Here is a 21,495-nt window from a genome sequence, read left to right on the forward strand (position 1 = left end):
AATAAAACCCTACCCTTTGGGGTTATTTTCTCCTCTGGTTGGAAATCATTCGCACCTTATCAGTTTTCTACAAGTGAACATCTAACTTTACAGAGCATGGGCCCTGATCAATAGTAATTAGAAGGTCAAACAAAGCTGCAGGCCCTAGAGTCACCTGACTCTAGGTGGGCTTGTCGGCCAAGTCACAGGATGGGGAGAGAACTCACAGCCATCTTTTTGCCGATTTCCAAGTTTTGAATAGGACTAGGGGAAAGGAATCTCCTAGAGGAATGTGCGATGGGAATTTGAGTGTTGGGGGCTCAGAAAAGAAATGTGAGCCCAACTTTCACTAAGGTGAAGTGGGGCAAGTAAGAGAAGGGTCAGTTGGTGCCAGTGGCTTGGTGGGCTCCATGTGAGGATGGGAAGATGGGTTGTACCCACCACTGTGCCATGCTGTTTTTTTTTTTTTTTTTGCCTGTGTTGGGTCTTCGTTGCTGAGCGCGGGCTTTCTCTAGTTGCAGCGAGCGGGGGCTACTCTTCGTTGCGGTGCCTGGGCTTCTTATTGCAGTGGCTTCTCTTGTTGCGGAGCACGGGCTCTAGGCGCACAGGCTTCAGTAGTTGCGGCTCGTGGGCTCAGTAGCTATGGCTCACGGGCTCTAGAGCGCAGGCTCAATCGTTTCGGCGCACAGGTTTAGTGGCTCCGCGGCATGTGGGATCTTCCCAGACCAGGGCTCGAACCCGTGTCCCCTGCATTGGCAGGCGGATGCTTAACCACTGCGCCACCAGGGAAGCCCCTGTGCCATGTTTTGAAGTACCTCTCCTTGGACTCAGAGTTACACTAACCTTTTTATTTTCTGGAGGCTTTTTCCTGCTTTGTTTTTTTAACTAATTTTTTTATTGTGGTAAAATATACATATATATTTACATAACATAAAAATTACCATTTCAATATTTTTAAAGTGTACAGGTCAGTGGCGTTAAGTATATTCACATTGTTGTACAGCCATCACCACCTTCCATCTCCAGAACTTTTTCATCATCCCAGACTGAAACTCTGTACCTGTTGGACACCAGATCCCCATTACCCTTCCTCCTACTTCCTGGCGATGACCATTCTACTTCCCGTCTCTCTCAATTCAAATACTCTAGATACCTTATATAAGTGGAACCATACTGTATTTGTCTTTTTGTGACCGGTTTCTTTCACTTAGCATAATTTTAAGGTTTATCCCTATTGTAGTAATATATCAGGACTTCATTCCTTTGCTTTTGGATAAACAAGTGTATTTGTAAGTTTAGTCAACGTACATAATTGATCTAAAAACTTCAATAGAATGATAAATTTTAAAACCACTTGGCAAGCCATCTCTATGAAGTGATTTTTCCCAGGACCTTATACCAGATGACGCCATTTTAACTGGCAGAGGTTCCATGAGCTGAAGCTGTGTGTCCCTCCCCTACAGCAAGTTTACCCTAAGGGTTATTATAATACAAACACCACAAGGAAAAGAAGTTTGGTATTGTTCCCTCTTGGTAGAGAAAAACTCAACCTAGTTATGAGACCAACCACAACACAAAGAAAACCTGCACTAACTACTATATTAGTAACAGACGATGCTGGTCTGAATAACTTGTATCGTATTCTAGAGCCCTTATAAATAAATCCCCCCGTTAGTGTCTGCGTTATCAGCTAGAGGGTTAGTTAACATGTGGTAGAATGAGGACTTACGCAAGGTATAATGTGCAAAGCATTTTACTACGTATGAAAAACAAGTGCAGTCTAATTAGGAGAAAACCAACCGGACTCCATATCACACACACCTTAATGACAAGACTCCCCACCACATGTGAGTGTAAAACATTTAATTTAAAAATGTTGACACTACAATATATAAAATAGCTATTATAAATGTACATAGTGTATTCTATAGCTGCCAGGTTTACTTTTTTTTCTTTTTTTTTTTAAGGAAACTGTAAGTTACACTGTGGTTAAGACTTGTATCTTCACCCTTGAAAAAGTCCACATTCTATCACAGTGATGTATGGTCAGACTTAACAGCCCCAATCGTTAAACACTTGGATCAAGTCATAACCAGTTTTATTGCAAAAGGACTCTGTACACGGTTATCAATTTTAGTACCTTAACAGCTACCCAACAAGTCATTAACATACAGAAACATGCATCATGAGAAGCAAGAAATATCACCCATCCCTTCTGCATATTAGCAACTTGTCACTCCTGAGCAACGTGCTCACATCACTGAGGTCTGTGAACAGTCAGTCACTTTTCGCATTCATCCTGAGTGAAGGATGGAATGACTTAAGTACAAATGCGGCATGTTATAAACAATTTCTTACAGAAGAAGTCGCAAAGTAAACCAAAGTATTTTACATAATTTACTACAAAACACCATAAAAACTTCCTTCACTTAAGCTCTCTCTCCCTGTAGCCGGCGAACCAACTGGATGTCTCTGGGCATGATGGTGACTCTCTTTGTGTGGATAGCACACAGATTAGTATCTTCAAATAAACCCACCAGGTACGCTTCACTAGCCTCCTGAAGCGCACCGATGGCGGCACTCTGGAACCTCAAGTCGGTTTTGAAATCCTGGGCGATCTCCGGAAAGGCAGCTTCCGGATGAGAAGCTTGGTGGGTTTCTGGTAACGACAGATTTCTCCAAGAGCAATGGTCCCGGCCCTGTAGCGATGAGGTTTTTTCATCCCGCCGGTAGAGGGGGCGTTTTTCTCGGCCGCTTTAGTGGCCAGCTGTTTGCGGGGCGCTTTGCCACCCGTGGACTTGACGAGCAGTCTGCTTGGTTCGGGCCATTTTCTTTCACCCCATGCCGAAGTCTTACACCGCTTCTCCGACCGCCGCGCAGTTCCTGCTGCCCAGTAAAGAGCCGTAGCTGCTGAGCTAATGGAAGAAGCTCCTCCGACTAACGACCAAACGGCTCTGCGCTCTTCATTCCTTTTTAAGGCTTATTAATATTTCATTGTATGTATATACTATATTTGGCTTATTCTTTCATCCATCAGTGGACACTTGGGTTATTTCTACCTTTTGGCTATTGTGAATAATGCTGCTGTGCACGTGGGTGCACAGATATCTGTTTAAATCCCTGCTTTCAATTCTTTGGGGTACATTCCTAGAGAAGGGATTGCTGGATCATACCATAATTCTATGCTTAATTTTTTGAGGAACTACTGCACTGCTTTCCACAGTAACTGCACCATTTTACCTTTCCACCAGCAATGCACAAGGGTTTCAATTTCTCCGCCTGCTTGCCAACACTTATTTTGTTGTTGATTTAAATAATAGCCATCCTAATAGATGTGAAGTGGAAACTTTTAGTTTTTAAATAATTGCTGAGTGTCACTGGATATTAGAAGAAAGTCTGATTGAGATTCTCTCCCTGAGTTTCAATTGCCCAGGAATCTCTGTGGCTGATGCAGTCAAAATGAGGTCATTTCTGCTTCCAGGACCATTCCTAGAAGAAACAAGAAGGGCCCTTGCTTCTGTTGCTTGTTCCTGCCACATGGTGTCGCTGTTGAAGACTTGTCCTGCACAGTCTGAAGGACATTGCTCCCCTGTTGCTACGCTGATGTCTCTGTTGTTTCAGATCCCTCCATGGGCGCCACTAGATCTACCAGAGGAAACAACAGGCCTTGGCTAAGATTACAGTTCCTCTATTAAATTAGACAAATATTTACTGAGTGCCTACTATGTGCCAGGCATTGAGCTAGTTCCTCGGAAAACATCAGAACAAAATAGACAATGATCCCTGCCCTTCTGGGGCTAGACAATAAACAATGACCGCAGTAAACAGTAAATTAAAAAGCATGTTAAAAGGTGTTAAGCACCATGGGAAGATGAAAGAATAAAACAGGATAAGGGGATTGGGAGTGTGCGGTGGGGAGTTGAATGAGAGCTGCATCACTGGGAAGACCTTGAATCAAGTCTTGAAGGAGGTGAGCTGTCCCTGGAGGAAGAGTTCCAGGTAGATGGGCCAGTCCTATGGCAGGAGTATTTGGGATACGTTTGAAGTCAGAGTGAGTGAGGGGGATGGGAGCAGGAGAGCAAAGCCTTTAGGGACCATCATAAGGACTCTGGTTTTTACCCTGAGTGAGATGGGGATCCACTGCAGGATTCTGAGCAGAGAAGTGACTTGATCTGACTTGTGGTTTGTTTTTTTTTCAACTTAAGTATTTATTACTTTTGCAATTTAAAGACTTTATTTTTTGGAGCAGTTTTAGGTTCACAGCAAAATTGAGAGGAAGGTACAGAGATTTCTCATATATTTCCGGCCCCCACACAGGCAGGTGTCCCCTATTATCAACGTCCCCCAAAAGAGTGGGACATTCGTTACAATCGATGAGCCTACAGTGACATGCTATTATCACCCAGAGACCATAGTTTACATTAAGGTTCACTCTTTTTTAAAAAAAAATCATTTATTTATTTATTTTTGGCTGCGTTGGGTCTTCGTTGCTGTGTGCGGGCTTTCTCTAGTTGCGGCGAGCGGGGGCTACTCTTCATTGTGGTGTGTGGGCTTCACATTGCGGTGGCTTCTTTTGTTGCAGAGCACGGGCTCTAGGCGCGTGGGCTTCAGTAGTTGCGGCGCGATGGACTCAGTAGTCGTGTCTCGAGGGCTCCAGAGTGCAGTTTCATATGTTGTGGCACACGGGCTTAGTTGCTCCGCGGCACGGAGATCTTCCTGGACCAGGGATCGAACCCATGTCCCCTGCATTGGCAGGCAGATTCTTAACCACTGTGCCACCAGGGAAATCCAGGTTCACTCTTGATGTTGCATATTCTATGGGTTTGGACAAATGTATAATGATGTGTATCCATCCTTATAGGATCACACAGAGCATTTTCACTCCTCTGTGCTCTCTAACTTAACGTTTTAAAAGTTTCACTGTGGCTTACGTGTTGAGAATGAATTGAAGGGTAAAGGGCAGGGACAGAAGCAGGCAGACCAGTTAGGAGGCCATGGCAATGATCCCGGGTCACAGGCATCATGGTTTACAAAATCATCACAGCCTGGAGCCTGGCCCCCTCCTCAGCCTCCTCAGCAAATCCTCCTGCTCTACCCCAGTCATCCTCTGCTTCAGGGCAGCACTGAAGACAACCGCTGGTGATTGAGGACCTACTGTGTGCTGGGCTTGGCTCAAGGTGCTTCCTGTTGATCGTTTCACTCAGTCTTCAAAGGCATTCATGAGGAAGGGATTGTTCCACAGATATTTCAAAGCTCATGCTATGAATTGTGTCTTCCCCACCCCAAATTCATATGTTGCAGCTCTAAACCCCAATGTGGTGGTATTTGGAATGGGGCCTTTGGGAGGTAATTAGGTTTAAGTGAGGACATAAGGGTGGGCCCCCATGATAGGATTCGTGCCCTTACAAGAAGAGACATAAGAGAGTTTGCTTCCTTTCTCTTTCCCCTCCAACCCCTTGATCATGAACCAAGGAAAGCCATGTGACCACACAGTGAGAAGGCGGCCGTTGGCAAGCCAGGAAGAGGGCTCTCACCGGGAACTGAATCTGTCTTGATCTTGGACTTGCAGCCTCCAGGACTGTGAGAAATAAATGTCTGTTGTTTAATTCACCTAGTCTGTGGTATTTTGTTATAGCAGCCCAAGCTAAGACAGTCCATTTTACAGACAAGGAAATAGAAACCTCCAAGGTTTGGATGACCAGGTCACTCAGCTGGGGAGTGGTGGAGCATTGGGTTGGGCTCTGATGGGAGATTGGGGAACCAGGGAGAACAGGGCTTGGGGGAGTCCTGCCTGTGGGGCTGGGGGGCCTGGCACTGAGGAGTTGCAGAGGGACAAGGCCAGGTCTTGAGGTGACTGGGCCTGGTGGGCTCCCCGCCCGGGGTGACACCCTCTCTGTGGTTTCCCAGAGGCCAGGCTCTGGCTTTTCCGGGTGTGCAGGGAGCCTGCAGGGGTTCCACTGAAGCCCTTCCTTGAGGCCTCCCAGGCTTGCTGGCAGCTGGAGCTGTCTAGGCTGGTGCTTCTGGAGGGGGCAGGTGGTGGTGGTGGTGGGGTACAAAATGGGGAGGGGAAGGCACCCAATCCTGACTCCCTGGGGCCTGTTCCTGCCCACTCTCAGAGATCGTGGTGAAGAGGGCAGCATGTTAATGACAGTAATTGCTTTAATTATTTTTTTGTTTTGGAGAGTCATAAAATATGGCAGCTTGCTCAGTGCTAATCATGGTAATTAGGAGGGGCTGGGGGCCGTACAACTGTCAAGAGGGGGAAGCATCAGCCTGCAAAAACAAAGAGAAGCAAATGGTCAGCCCCCCTTTCTCTTCCCTCCCTGCTTTCCCTCCCTTCTCTCCTACGCCTTTGGCCTTTTATTCCCTCTTTGGCCCACCTCCCTTCACTCCTCCTCCCTCTGCACCACCCCTTTGGGAGGGAGGCCTCTTTGATTCTGATGCATTGACTGCTGGGTTGGGGGTGGGGTGGACGGTGGCCTCAGCTGGTCTCAGGGATGCCCAGGGTCTGGGGGCGCAGCTGTTCTGGGGAAGGCAGAGAGCTGCGTCACAAGCAGAGGTCTGTGCCGCTCTGGGCTCTTTCCTATGGTGCGTCCATATGGGCAGCTTCACACAGCCTGCTTTGGACCAAACACCTTGACCTTCACAGATCCTCTCCTCTCAGGGGACAGAGCAGAGCTGCATCCTTGAGCGGAGCTGGCCAAGCCTCAGGGAGTGGAAGCTGGGCCACCAGCCTGCTTCCCTTACCCCTAGCCAGCCAAGCATCACACGCTCTGCCAACATTTCCTGAGCCACCTACTGTGTGCCAGGCTGGAGATTCAGTGGAGAATCAGGCTCCTGGTCAGATTGAGAGTTGGACGTGGAAGAAGTAATGACCATCCAGGGGGAATCAGAGGAACGGCACTCAGGCTAAAGGTGCCGACTCTTGGAAAGTCAGGGAAGGCTTCCTGGAGGAGGTGGCAGGGCCATCAGGAAGGACTTCCAAGAGGAAACAATGTTTTCTGGGTCTTGCAAGGTGAGTAGTAGTTTCCTGGATGTGAGGGGAGGGAGGATTCCAGGCTGAGAAGAGGGGAGGGAGGGAGATACAGCTAGAGAAATCGCTTTGGGTTAGATTGTGAGGGGCCTCAAAGATCACACCATGGGATTTGGGCTTGACCTAGCCTTTGGGATCCCTGTGCATGTGACTTGGGAAAGGGTGGGAGTCAGGAAGCTTTTTCTATGAGGAACAGGTAAAAACATGTCGGTAAAGCACAGAGCACAGAGCATCAGTGGATGAGAGCTGTGCTGGTATTGGTGACAATAACAAAGGGATTAGCCCAGGACAATGTCCAGGGACACACAGACGAGCTCATGCAGGTACCTGGAGGCAGTTTTGCACAGACACGTGAGCTCCGATACACAGCACAGAGATACAAACACACAGTTACTGCCCCCCGCCCCCCAGATATGTACAGGTACACACACACACACGTACAGAGTCAGCACACACAGAAACACTCTGACAAAGACCAACAGCAGACACACTCACCACACCAGATTCACCAATGTGTTGTACTTTTGAGGGACCTGCTAAGGCCAGAGATGTGCCCCAAATCCTAGGACTTGTTACTTTGCTCCCTGGGACTCTGGGCTGCAGGGCTGGGGCTGAGTCAAGGAGAATGTCTTCTACAGATCTCCCCAGCAGCCCTTCTGCTGGAACATGACCCTTGGCACTGCAGCTAGAGAGCCCGAGGCCAGCTGTCAGGAAGAACTGTCCACATGAGAAGCCAGCTTTCTGCAGCCAGGGGTGCCACTCACCACCCCAGGCCTGAGCCACTGGTGAGGTGGACATACCTGGTTTGGGGCAGGGAGCCGTTGCAGCCTAAGCAGAACTCTCACCCTCTTCCGAGACCAGGGTCTCAGAATCACCAGGCCCCTCCTCTGGTGGGCTTAGGCAGGGAAGCTGTGAGCTCACGGGGAGCACATTATGTGTGGTGCATGCAAATGTCTGCTGTGGGTGGTAAAAGGGGCCTTGTAACAGGAGGGATAGTGTAACAGGAGGGATAGTGGTTTGGGTTCTGGGGGGCACTTCTGGTTTGTGAGGGGGTGTGAGGAACAACAGAGGAGCATAGAGGCTTCTGGGGTCTGGCGAGGGGTGCTAGATGTGTCGGGGGAAAGGGCTTGCTGGGGGATAGGCACTGTTCAAGATGAATTGCATGTGTGAACTTGTTTAATCCTTGTGGCACCCGACGAAGCTCGTGCCGTTAGCATCCCATTTTACAGATGTGGAATTTAAGGGCCCTATGCAATTCACACTGTTGGGAAGTGGGAGGCTGATAGGAACCCTGGCAGCTGGGCCTCAGAGCCCTGCCTCATCAAAGCACTTCCCATGCCAGGACTTGGTGGTCTGTCCCTGCCGGTTCCCCTTGAGAACGATAGTGATCACTTGGTCCTTGTGTTCCCAGGAGCCAGCAGAGACCCAGCGCATGGTAGTTGTTCACCAAGTCTGGATGGAAGGACGGGAGGAAAGGAGGGAGGAAGGAAGGAAGAATTCGAAGCAGGGGCTGGCCCCGAGGGTCTTCGGGGATCTCAGAACTCCCATCTCGTCCCTGTACCCCTTCCCCACCTGTTGGGGGCCCTCCCGTTCCTGCCACCACGCCTGAGCCTCAGGTGTCCCAAAGCTCAGTTTCCTTCTTGTCCAGTTTCATTTTCTTACCAGACAAATGAGAGGCTGGGTCTGCCTTCCCGCTCACACCAACAGGCTGGTTGTCAGCTGCAGTGACATCTGTGCTTGTCAGAAAAATTAAGAAGAAAGTGAAAGAAGCCGCAGTCCTAGAACTGCCGGCTGGAGAGGGAATCTGGGCCTGGCCTCTCCTGGGAAGACCCCTTCCCCCAGCATCTCACAGGAGGCCCAGGGGGCAGGCCTGGGCCAGAGTGGACACGACTTCTCCACCTACATTCTCTTCCCTTGAGAGGGAGTGCGGTGAACAGTGTGGCTTCTGGAAATCCCGGCTCTGGACGGCCCAGCTGTTTGTTTGGGCAAGTTACTTAACCTCTCTGTGTCTTAGTTTTCCCATCTATAAAATGGGGATAATGTTGTGAGGGTTAAATGAATTAATATCTGTAAGCACTTGGAACTGAATATACATCTGGCACTTAGTATTTTGTTTGTGTTATTTTTCTTTTCTTCCTTGTCCTAGGGATTGTGCCTCTGAGTGAGGGGCTCCGCCCATCTGTGTGGTGGAGCTAGACTGGGGAGAGCTCGCTATGGACTGGGCAGGTTGGAGAAAGCTTCATTCATTCTACAAATTTTTATTGACCCCAAGCCCCTGGTCCCTTCCCTTGGGGACCCCCAGTCTGGTAGGGGGAGGCAGACATGTAAACAGATTATTATAAAAGGCAGGTAATATAATGTTCAGAAAAAAGAGGAGGAAGCATCTAATGGGAGTGGGGAGTGGTGGAGCGAGGAGGTCAGGGAAGGCTTCCTGGAGGAGGTGGCAGAAACATTACATGGAAGTGTGAGGAAGAGTTTTCCAGGTGGCCCTAGGGTGGGAGGCTTTCTATGGAGACTGGGCATCAGGAGCAGCCTGTGAGGGGCCGGGTCAGCTGTGTTCAGGAGCCTGGGCTTTATCCTAAAGGCAGTGGGAGGACTGGTGAGGGGTGTATGTGGAGTAGACAAAGACGCAGTCAGCTTGAAGGAGGTGGCTGGGTCAATGGTTGGAGGATGGATGGGACGCCTACTCACTTGGTCCCCTTTCTCATTCATTTCTGTAGCCCCAGCCACCCTGGCTGGCCCATTTCTGGCTACCACTAGTGGATGAACCTAGGATAGGACCTCTGTGATCACCCAGGCCCAAGATGGCTGGGACCAGAGAGGGGGCTGGGCCTTAGCAGGAGGGCGCAGAGCTGAGGATCTGGGGACTTCTTTTCAGGACTGTGCGCTCCTGGCTGCCCCCATATCTCAGCCTGGATCAGCCCTGGTGGGGAGAAGCAGGTCACAGAGACAACTGGGCTCGGCCAGCTCTTTCCAGCAGGGGGCAGCCGCAGTGCGTGGATGAGTGCGTCTGGCCACCACGGCTCTGGCCACCACAGCTCAGCTCTGCACCACTGGCACTTCGGAAAGGGTCTCTGGGAGGACGGGGGGTCAGACGCAGGGTATCAAGGCCTTCCTAGGTGAGCTGAAGGGCAGGGGTAGGGAAACCTTCACACCCTCAGGGCAGTCCTGCCGGATGACGAGGATGCCGGTAGGACCCCAGAGGCCGGATCAGATGCTCCAGTAATTTCAACCCTGGAAGCACACTAGAATCACCTGGGCAGTGTTAAAAACATACCCATTGCCTGGTGCCCTCCCCAGATCAATTGAGTCAGAGTCTCCGGGGCCAGGGCCCAGGGCCAGCAATGAAAAAATCTCCCCTGATGGTCCTAATGCACACTGAACTACCTGGTTGCAGGGATTTGAGAGTGAATGGACAAATGTCAGGGCCGTCTTTGCCCTCCTGGGGGTAGATCTGCATCATATACATTGCACTATGTAAAGGAGTTACACGATGTGTGACCACGATGTCACAGGAGTTGTCTCCTGCCATCTCGAGGCTGAAAGAAGGTGGTGAGCAGGGCGCGCTACAAGAGGTACCTGTTCCCACCTGCCCCAGGGTGAGGCATTCAGAGCGGGCTGTAGCATGTGTGTCCACGAACATGTATAAGCATCCCTGTGTGTGCGCAGGCACATTCTGTGTGAAGGTGGTGGGTACCTGCACTTGTGGAGATGTCTCTCCTCTGGGCAGGTGTAGGTACCTCTGGGCCTGTTCTGCCTGCATGGACATGCATGCTCTTGCCTTTGTGCTACATGTATGTGTCAGTACAGACGAGTGTGGCTCCCTGCTCGTCTCTGTGAGCTTCCTCTGTGTCTGCAGGTGTCTCTCTGAGTACATGCGTGTCTTTGCACATACACATTTGTCTCTGCGTCCCGGTGTCTCATGTGAGGCTGTCTCAGGGCTGCCTCGTGGTCTTGGGTCCTTGGGAACTGAGATGGATTTGAAGCTCTGCTTTTGAAGGTATTTTTCCTCTTTCTCTCCTTCCCATCTGATCGTGCAGCCTCCCGAAAGACCACACACAGGCGAGTTCTGGGTGGACAGAGTCAAGTGTGGGTTTAGAAAACCCACAGCCCCTCCAGGCAGTGTCTTTAGTCGGCCTCCAGGTGGGCAGCCAGCCTCACTGGGAGAAGCTGCTCAGAGCCCACGCGGCATGTGCCAGGCCCACTGCCCCTCCCTGCCAACATCTTGGAAAGGCCGTAGGTGGGAAGGAGCTCCTCAGGGCCAGATGGGGTCCCGAGGGCTCCCAGGCTGCTGATTAAATTGACACACTTTATATCAATATTCTTTATGTATTTGTTCAACATTTATTTAGTGGAGGGGGTAAAAGTGATATTCTGTTAGTAAAAACGGTGATCTGCTTATAGTAAAGACAAGATTTATCGCCTGCACCGAGCATCGCAGACATCTTAATATACTTAGAGTTGCTTTTGATATCAGAGTTTTCCTGTCATTTATAATCAGAGGTGCATTATCTCTCACTCTGAGGATGGAGATTACTTACATAGATGTGGTTACGAAGTTTGTTCCCACAGACGGGACTCTATCAGGCATTATTTGGTTTGAGAATTTCAGCCAGCTCTGCAAGGCCATGTTTAACCTGAGTAAATACTGCCTCGTGGTGAATTAGAAAAGGGTACCTCATTCAGGCCACCTCAGTCCTGTGGACGCACAGCTTTGGGGGTTGAGGCTGGATGGGACTTCAGCGCCGCCTTGGCCTCACTCAGCTCTGGGTGGGTGGTGTGGACTGGATGTGTGTGTGTTAGTGATCTATCTGACGTTTGTATGCATGAAGTGTCCACTGTGTTTTGTGTGGCTGGCATGTGACGTGTGGGTCTGGGTGGGGTGTGTAATGAACTGAACATATGATGTCTGCATGTAGTAAAGAATGGGTGTGTGTGGGTGGTGGTCACGTGTGGGAGGAGGGATGGTGAGGGTGATGCAGGCGTTATGAGTGTTTTAATTTTTTTAACATCTTTATTGGAGTATAATTGCTTTACAAAGGTGTGTTAGTTTCTGCTTTATAACAAAGTGAATCAGTTATACATATACATATGTTCCCATATCTCTTCCCTCTTGCGTCTCCCTCCCTCCCACCCTCCCTATCCCACCCCTCTAGGTGGTCACAAAGCACCAAGCTGATCTCCCTGTGCTATACGGCTGCTTCCCACTAGCTATCTATTTTACGTTTGGTAGTGTATATATGTCCATGCCACTCTTTCACTTTGTCCCAGCTCACCCTTCCCCCTCCCCACATCCTCAAGTCCATTCTCTAGTAGGTCTGTGTCTTTATTCCTGTCTTGCCCCTAATTTCTTCATGACCTTTTTTTTTGTTTTCTTAGATTCCATATATATGTGTTAGCATACGGTATTTGTTTTTCTCTTTCTGACTTACTTCACTCTGTATGATAGACTCTAGGTCCATCCACCTCACTACAAATAACTCAATTTTATTTCTTCTTATGGCTGAGTAATATTCCATTGTATATATGTGCCACATCTTCTTTATCCATTCATCTGTTGATGGACACTTAGGTTGCTTCCATGTCCTGCCTATTGTAAATAGAGCTGCAATGAACATTTTGGTACATGACTCTTTTTGAATTATGGTTTGCTCAGGGTATAGTTATAAGTGTTTGTTGTGTGTGCCTTCCGCTGGATTGGGTGAAAGGGGTGTGCCTGGGTGTGTGGGGCTGTGTAGTGTACAGTGTGAGCATGCAATTCTGTGAATGGGGTTCTTGGAGACAGGTTCAAAGTCTCAGCCCTCCAGCCTAGCTTTGGAGCTGGCCCAACCTTGGGCAGGCCTCCCCAAGACCCCTCCCCAGCCTCAGGTTCCATCCTGTTGCCGTCCCAACCATACTGCTCTTGGGGGGCCAACAGGGTCCTGTCGGTGGGCCTGAAGGGAATAGTCCTTTAGGTAAGAGGGGCAGCTGGTGGCAGTTGGCATTGAAACTCTGCCCTGGCCCGAGCCTGCCTGTGTGGGGTCTTCTTCCCCACCCCCACCCCAGGCCCCTGTTTGGGCCTCCACCATCTGAACCACTGCAATAACTTCTCATCTGACCTCCCTGCCTCTCTGCCCACCGCCCCCCCCCCCACCATTCATTCCCCACGGTGCAGCCAAAATGTTTCTCCAAACTCAAATCTGGGCATATCCCTCCTTACTTCAAACCCTTCAGTGACCCCTCAATGCCTATAATATGAAGGCCAAGCCCCAAGCCGCAGGCCACTGACGACTGACCCTCATCTTCCTCTCTACCCACCCCTCCCCCCAGGCTCACTATGGCGCCATTTTCTTGGACACCAGTGTGAGGTCAAGCCTCGAGCTCTTCCCTCTGCTGGGCCTCTTACCCCTCCGGGCCGGTGCCTCCTCCTCTGTACCCAGCCTAGCCAAGCCCCTTGGAAGCCTTCTCTGCCCTTTCTATACAGAATTGCTGGCTGCTCACTCACAAGCTCCATTAAGGCTCCCTGCTCTGCATTGTAATTGTCAGCTGGGCTGTGTATCCCCACTGAACAGTGGCTTCCTTTGGGGCTGCCTGAGGGATACTCCTGGGCCAGACTCCAACTTCTGGGGAACCCACCCCGAGCAGGGCTCCAGTGCCCACCCATACCCTAGTGGGGGTGACAATCAGAGAGAGTGATGTTTTCTCTCTCTTTCCTCCATTTAGGCAGGCAGCTGGCCTGAGCTTCCTTGCCTCTAGGGAGGTTTGTGTTTTGAGACTTGCAAGGAAGAGACATCTGGAAGACACTTCTCTGTTGGGGTTTCGTTTCCCTAAAGCTGGAGCCTCTCTAGGGGATTAAGAAGGGTGTCTGGGTGGGAGAGGGGAGAGAAAATTAATATGGGAGCGAGGAATTCCTCCCGACTAAAAGGGAGAATCTTTACTGGGAATGAGGAAAGTCTGGGGTTGCCCGGGTGGAGGAGACTCATGTGTGTTTCCTGGAAGGACCTTGGAGAAGGTGGGGTCCCCAGGCACTGTGTGGTTCCCAGCCTGGCTAAGGGTGCTGGTAGGGGAGCTGAAGGAGCCCTGGGGGCCAGGACAGTGGTGTCTCCATAGGAGTCATTGTTGAGTGACAGCCACGATGAGAGTGGATGTCCTCTTAAGGCTGAAATACAACAGTGTTATATTTCCCCAGAGCCTCGGTACTACACGGAGGATACTTAGACCCTGGGGTGCAGCAGCGTTGGTAGGATGGCAAGTGAGTCATTGTGCCTCATCTGTAAAGTAGAGATAAGAATAGTATCATCTCTGGGCTTCCCTGGTGGCGCAGTGGTTGAGAGTCTGCCTGCCGATGCAGGAGACACGGGTTCGTGCCCTGGTCCGGAAAGATCCCACATGCCGCAGAGCGGCTGGGCCCGTGAACCATGGCTGCTGAGCCTGCGCGTCCGGAGCCTGTGCTCCGCAACCGGAGAGGCCGCAACAGTGAGAGGCCCACATACCGCAAAAAAAAAAAAAAAAAAAGAATAGCATCTCGCATTATTATGATATCACTTATATGTGAAATCTAAAACGTGGCACAAATGAACTTATCTACAAAACAGAAACAGACTCACAGACATAGAGAACAGTTGTGTGGTTGCCAAAGGGGAGGGGGCGTGGGGGAGGGAAGGACTGGGAGTTTGGGATTAGCAGATGCAAACTATTATATACAGGATGGATAAACAGCAAGCTCCTACTGTATAGCACAGGGAACTATTCAATATTCTGTGATAAACCATAATGGAGAAGAATATAAAAAAAGAGTAGTATCTCCCTCTTGATGACAAGTTTAAATGAGATAATAATAATAATAGTCAACTCTTAAAAGATTCTATGTGCCAAGTACCATTCCAAGGGCTCTACACACAATAATGCATTTAAGCATCATAACAACCCTGTGTGTTAGGTACTGCAATTCCCATTTCATGGAAGAGGAAACTGAGGTATTGACATGTTCAAGGTCTTAAACTGGGGATTGCGTACAGGTGGTCTGGCACCCAAGCCTGAGCTCTTACCACTGTCCCTCCTGAAGAAAGAGGCCAGGTACTTAGAACTTATTGAGTGGGTAGTGAGCGTTAACATCACACAAGGAAAATGTCTACTTTCAGTAGCACTTGCCTAGGAGGCATCAAAACTGAAGGCTGTTCATAAAAAAGAATGAAATAATGCAACAACATGGATGGACCTAGAGATTATCATACTAAATGAAGTAAGTCAGGAAGAGAAAGACAAATACCATACAATATTAGTCACATGTGGAATCTAAAATATGACTCAAATGAACTTATCTACGAAACAGAAACAGACTCACAGACATAGAGAACAGATGTGTGGTTGCCAAGGGGTGGGGTGGGGGAGGGATGGACTGGGAGTTTGGGATTAGCAGATGCAAATTATTACATATAGGATGGATAAACAAGGTCGGTCTTACTGTATAGCACAGGGAACTATATTCAGTAGCCTGGGATAAACCATATTGGAAAAGAATATGAAAAAGAATGTGTATATGTATAACTGAGTCACTTTGCTGTACAGCAGAAATTAACACAACATGGTAAATCAACTATACTTCAATAAAAAAAAAAAGAAAAGAAAGAAACCTGAAGGCTGTTGTCACCACATGATACATGCCAGCTCCTAACTGGACCAAACTGGAGATTTTTTTGGACCTGTGAGTAGGTCCTCAGAGGAGAGTAAGTTTTCATCCTTCAGTAACAGAACCACCACCAGCTGTCTCCCCTTTTTCTGGCAAAGAAAACCCGGAATTTTCCCCTTCAGCACACTGCTTGGTGACTATCTTCACTGGTGCATGGACCTTCTTCTAGCATGTTAAAACACTCAGGTTTTTTTTTTTATTATTATTTAATGGACCTCTGCACCCTGACAGTTCTCAGTAAATGTGAGCTATGATATAGGAATCGGTCTGCATACTTAAGTATGCAAGAAATAGCATATTTCCCACCTTTCACACTGATTTTACTAACTCACCTTGAGCTCCCATTTTTTCCTCTGGGGATCTGGGAAATTCAGCCTCAGCCAGTTTTGGGGCCAAGTTGGAGAGGTGTGTGTGTGTGTGTGTGTGTGTGTGTGTGTGTGTGTGTCTTCCTGTACTTAAAGTAGTGTGAAGCTGTAGGCCAAGCAGGAGCAGATAGGGAACCAAGGAGGCATTACTGAGGCTTCCCTAATGAGAGGCAGAGTAACAGGGACCGGAGCACTGATGCAGGGAGTGCCACTGAAAAGAAGGCAAGGATGCTGCCCTGCTGCTAATGTGTGGCCTGGCACTTCTCCTTGGGGACATGTCCAGGGCACCTGTCTGACTTACCCATCAGAAGCATCCTGCTCTCTCTGACCAACCAGAGCCCTCTCCTTGTGCTCTGTGAGGGCACTGACCTCAGCCTGTCTCGAGCTGTGGTGTGGATTCCATTGGATTCAATTCAGTTCGAGTCTATTGAGTTCAACATGGCTGGACTCTGTGTCAGATGCTGAAGGTAAAAGAATGAACAAACTAGACTTGACTCCGGTCAGTAGTTTAGTGGGGCCACTGGCTGGTAGACACATGATGAGAATATGTGCTGCCATGAGAGTGGGGTACGGGGGGGCATCAAGCAAGAGTCAGTGAAGGCTTCCCAGAAAGATGCCGCCTTGAAGCCGAGACTGAGGGAGGAAGGGTGGTTCACGCGGGAATGGCGTGTGCCGGAGACTGGAGGTCAGAGAGCGTGGGGTCTGGAGATGACCTCTCCGGGGCAGGCACAGAGACATCTGGAAGGCCATGGGGAGATGGAGAGGATGGAAGCCAGAGCGGCGGACTGGACTGGGTCGCACAGGGCTCTGGAGGCCTTACACTGAAGGGTTTGCACCTTACCTATGGGTAACATGGAGCCATTGGAGGAGAGTGACACTGTTATATTTCAGCCTTAGAGAACACCCTGTCTGTGATGTGGAGGGTGGGTTTGAGGGTAGGCTGATGCATGTTTAATAACTAGCTCTCTGGAAAAAAAGCCCTTTTGCAAATTTCTGTGATGTAAATACTTCCAGCATGATTGGTTTCAAGCCACCCAGGGGATGACAGACATCGGAATGCAGAGCTGGGACGGGATACTGATAGTCTGAACTCCTGAGCTGGGACCAGCCGGCTCCAGCTCACCACTGGTTGCAGGGGAGCAAGGAGGCCTTATTCCTCTTACTAGAATGAGTGGGTGAGCAAGATTCTCTCATTTCCCTTTGTCTTCTGCCCCAGCACTGAGCACGGGCCTTGCACAGAGTCAGCACCGAGGCCCAGAAATATTCTGGAAGGATAAGCAAGGCAGAAGAACCCTCAGTTGTGTCCCATCCTATCTCCTGGAGGAATCCCTATGAACCAGCTCTCGCGAGGAAGTCAGAGGCAGGCAAGTGTGCCCCATGTGATCATATTTCAGGGCTGAGGACAGGAGGAGAGCATGCTGGGATGGGAGGCTGATGAGCTGCTGATAATAATTATGACAATTATGCAAAATACACAAATAATAATTACAGAAAATCATGATTATTATTTGTGGGTGTGAGATGTCTCCAGCTTTTTGGAACTGCACAGAAGCATCAGATGTCCCTTTTCCCATGGGACTGGGAGTGTCACAGCCAAGCTCAGGGCTGTGTAACAGGGGCTGGGTTTTACATTTCTTGCTAGACAGCTGGCTCCTGCCCCGAGCTGGTGGGATCCAGCCTTCCCACCAGCTGGATGGGGACCCAGTGCCAGGCCAGGCTGGGCCAGACAGTGAGGTCAGGAAAGGCAGGCCTCCCCCTATACTCCCTCTCCTGCCCCTCACACAAGACCCTAGTGGCATAATAAGGGCCCCCTTTTAGAAATCCAACAGGAGTTGCCATAGGGCTGGGAAACTTAGGTGAAGTGGATTTAATATGGCTCCAGGACCTCCACAGCTGGAGGGAGTTCATTAACTCTATTAACATGATTCAGGGGCTTCCCTGGTGGCACAGTGGTTAAGAATCTGCCTGCCAATGGAGGGGACATGGGTTTGAGCCCTGGTCTGGGAAGATCCCACACTCCACGGAGCAACTAAGCCCGTGTGCCATAACTACTGAGCCCATGAGCCACAACTACTGAGTCCACGTGCCACAACTACTGAAGCTGGCATGCCTAGAGCCCATGCTCTGCAACAAGAGAAACCACTGCAATGAGAAGCCTGTGTACCGTAACAAAGAACAGCCTCCGCCCGCTGCAACTAGAGAAAACCCGTGCACAGCAATAAAGACCCAATGCAGACAAAAATAAATAAAATAAATAAATTTATTAAAAAAATCCAAACAAACCATGATTCATGTTCAGCTCCTTGTGTCTGCTTTTTCTGCTTTGCTATCAGTTAGGCAGTTCTCTCTCTCTCTCTCTCTTTTTTTTCCCATCTGTTCCAAACTCCTGAGAGAAGAAATTTGATTGGCTCAGCTGATAACCATAGTCTCTTTGTAGAGCTTTTTGTTTCAAGCCATGTGATAGGCTATTAGGTGGCCTGTGGATGAGCTGCTCTTGTGTCAGGTGCTCATTTGTGGCCCAATCAGTTGTCAGCTCTGAGCTGGAAGCCTTTGGCAGCAGAGATTCAAACAGAAGTTGGTTGCATGGTGGCAGACCTGTCCTGTGTTGAATGTAAGTCTTGATACTTCATTCAGTAGGTGATGGTGAGTCTTGAAAGGTTCTGGAGGATGGGGTTTGATTGAAGCTGGGACTTGGGAAGATTAATCTGGTCACAGGGAAGAGGATCATTAGAGGTGGAAAGGAGGGAGGCAGGGCGGCCAGGTAATTGGCTACTGCTTTAGCACAGTGAAAAATGAACTGAGCTGATATAATTTAGAGGGTGGGGCTCCTAGGGAGCCAGATTTAAGGGCGCTCTCACTTTCAGGGTTTGTCATTAGCAAGGATCTGACAGTGCCTCCTTAAATGTGCCTCTCTCACCACACCCTGTGGTGGGGCCGGGGTGATGAGGAAGGAAGCTGAACTTACAAGCTGTAACTGATGAGTTGCAGGTGGTGAGGGAGCCGGACTCCCTGCAGTGGTGAATGCTGAGGCTTCTGGTGTTAAGGCCTCCAGAGGATGAAGAGGCCAGGCCTGGAGTTGGGGAAGCAGAGGAGGGAGGGGCAGGTTTAGGGAGGAGGCTGATAAATTCACTTTGGGATACGCTGAGTTTCAGGTGCTTGCGGGCTATTAAGGATGAGATTTCTAGTAGACAGATGGGAATGTGGGTCTGGAGCATGGAGAGGAGTCGGAGGTGGAGAGACGGCCTTTGACAGGTGTCCAGCGTAGAGTTGACCACGAGGTGCCATGTGTGCCGGGCACAGAGCACATGCTCAGGAAATGGTTGGTAAACAATGTTTGAAGTCCTGGGAGTCCACCTGCTCCCCCAGGGAATGGTGCAGGGAGGCATGAGTCTCTAATGGTGAAATTTCAGGCATCTAACAATATCCCCTGGATTAGCGACATTTGTGGCTAGGAGGCGATTCTTTAGCAGCCCTTAAGATGACCCCATGCTTATACTTATGTATCTGCCTTGTCCTCAAGGATGTGTGAAGCATGAATGCCCGGTTGAAGAGTTGAGGACCAAGGGTCAGGAGACCTCCTCCCTCTTCTCTGACTGTGAAGGTCTCTGGTCTCCTAAGAAATGTCTTTTGGGGGACTTCCCTGGTGGTCCAGTGGGTAAGACTCCACGCTGCCAATGCAGGGGGCCCGGGTTCGATCCCTGGTTGGGGAACTAGATCCCGCATGCATGCCTCAACTAAGAAGCCCGCATGCATGCCGCAACTAAGAAGCCCGCATGCTGCAACTAAGAAGCCCGCATGCCGCAACTAAGAAGTCCACAACTAAAAGATACTGTGTGCCTAACTAAGACCCAGCTCAGCCAAAATAAATAAATAAATTAAAAAAATCTTTTTTTTAAAAAAGGAAGAAATGTCTTTTGGGAATCACCCAGAGATCATGTCTGGTCATCAGTGGAGCTGAGAGCATAACCCTCCATGCCTACATGAGGCCTCAAATGTGACTTTACCTTCATGAATTCATCTGAGCTCTATTACTTCCTTGTGATGGAGAACACACAGGACTCATTGTCCCCATTTTACAGATGAAGTACTGAGGCTCTGAGAGGTTAAATGACTAGCTGAGAGCCACATAGCTGGTCAGGGAAGGCTGGATTGGAATCCAGGTCTACTTAAAAAAAAAAAAATTCTCCTGAACCTAGAGGTCGTCATGTATTCTAGGCTTTCCTGAGATATATGATAGTAGGATGAATCAGAGCTATATAAATGGCTCATATTTATTAAGGACTTATTATGTGCCAGATATTATATATATATATATATATTTAATTAATTAATTTATTTTTTGCGGTATGCGGGCCTCTCACTGCCGCAGCCTCTCCCATCGCGGAGCACAGGCTCCGGACGCGCAGGCCCCGCGGCCATGGCCCATGGGCCCAGCCGCTCCGCGGCATGTGGGATCCTCACGAACTGGGGCACGAACCCGTGTCCCCTGCATTGGCAGGCGGACTCTCAACCACTGCACCACCAGGGAAGCCCCAGATATTATATTTTTCATTTAAACCTCACAACAATTTTATGAGGTAAGCGTTATCATCTATCCATTGGCAAGAATAAAAAAGATTAAAAAAGAAAAAAGAATAAAAAAGATAACATCCAGTTCTGGCCATGGTGTGGGAAGAGGACTCTTGCGTACATCCATGGGAGTGAGAATTGCTTATAAATGTTAGGGAACAAAATCAGCAGTAGCAATTAAAATTTAAAATACAAACACCCCCTAATTCACAAATCCCTCTTTTGGGAATCCATCCTATGGAAATCAAAACATCAGAACACAAGGATATGACATTCATTACAGCAGCATTTGTAGCAATGAAAAAGAAACATCCATCAAGAGGGAAGTGAGTTAGGCTCTGGATGGTTTCAGAGGCAGTGAGGAGGGGGATGTTAACATCCGCATGCACTGACCTGGAGACTTGTCCATGATCTATTAAGTGAAAAAAGCAAGTTTGGAGTAATGTGAATCCCCTTTTTAAAAATTAAATAAATTAGAAAGAAATAAAAAGACAAAAGACCCACATATGTTTTTTGTGTTTGTATGGGCCTAGAAAATTATCTGGAAGGATGTGCACCATCTGTTGTGACCTTGGGGAAATGACTTGGAAGGCAGGGAGGGGAAGAAAATGAATTTTTCATGTACTTCTGTATTCTTCCTCTAATGTTGCCTGTGAAGTCGTGGGTACCTTCATAGAGGTGGTGATGTTTGAGCTGAGTCTTGAAGGAAGAATGGGAGTTTGCCAGATAATGAAGTTGGGAGGGGCAACATTTTAGGCAGAGGTGCAGAGATGCAGGGAAAGGGCAACCGTCTCGTGTGGCTGCTCACTTCTTACTCTGTGCCCTGAGCCTCCACAGAGAGAGTGAAGATTAAAATGAGGTAATGTACGTGCAGCACCTGG

The 21,495-nt window shown here is 49.0% G+C and overlaps 1 pseudogene; it reads right to left on the reverse strand.

The window, feature by feature from the left end:
- Window positions 1-308: 308 nt before the first annotated feature.
- On the reverse strand, window positions 309-3,272 carry LOC149750784 (histone H3.3A-like; annotated as a pseudogene).
- Window positions 3,273-21,495: the final 18,223 nt, after the last annotated feature.

This window comes from Delphinapterus leucas, chromosome 1 (assembly GCF_059928025.1).
Source record: "Delphinapterus leucas isolate spDelLeu-1000000601 "Yukka" chromosome 1, BTC_Dleu_Yukka2, whole genome shotgun sequence".
Lineage (NCBI taxonomy): Eukaryota > Metazoa > Chordata > Mammalia > Artiodactyla > Monodontidae > Delphinapterus > Delphinapterus leucas.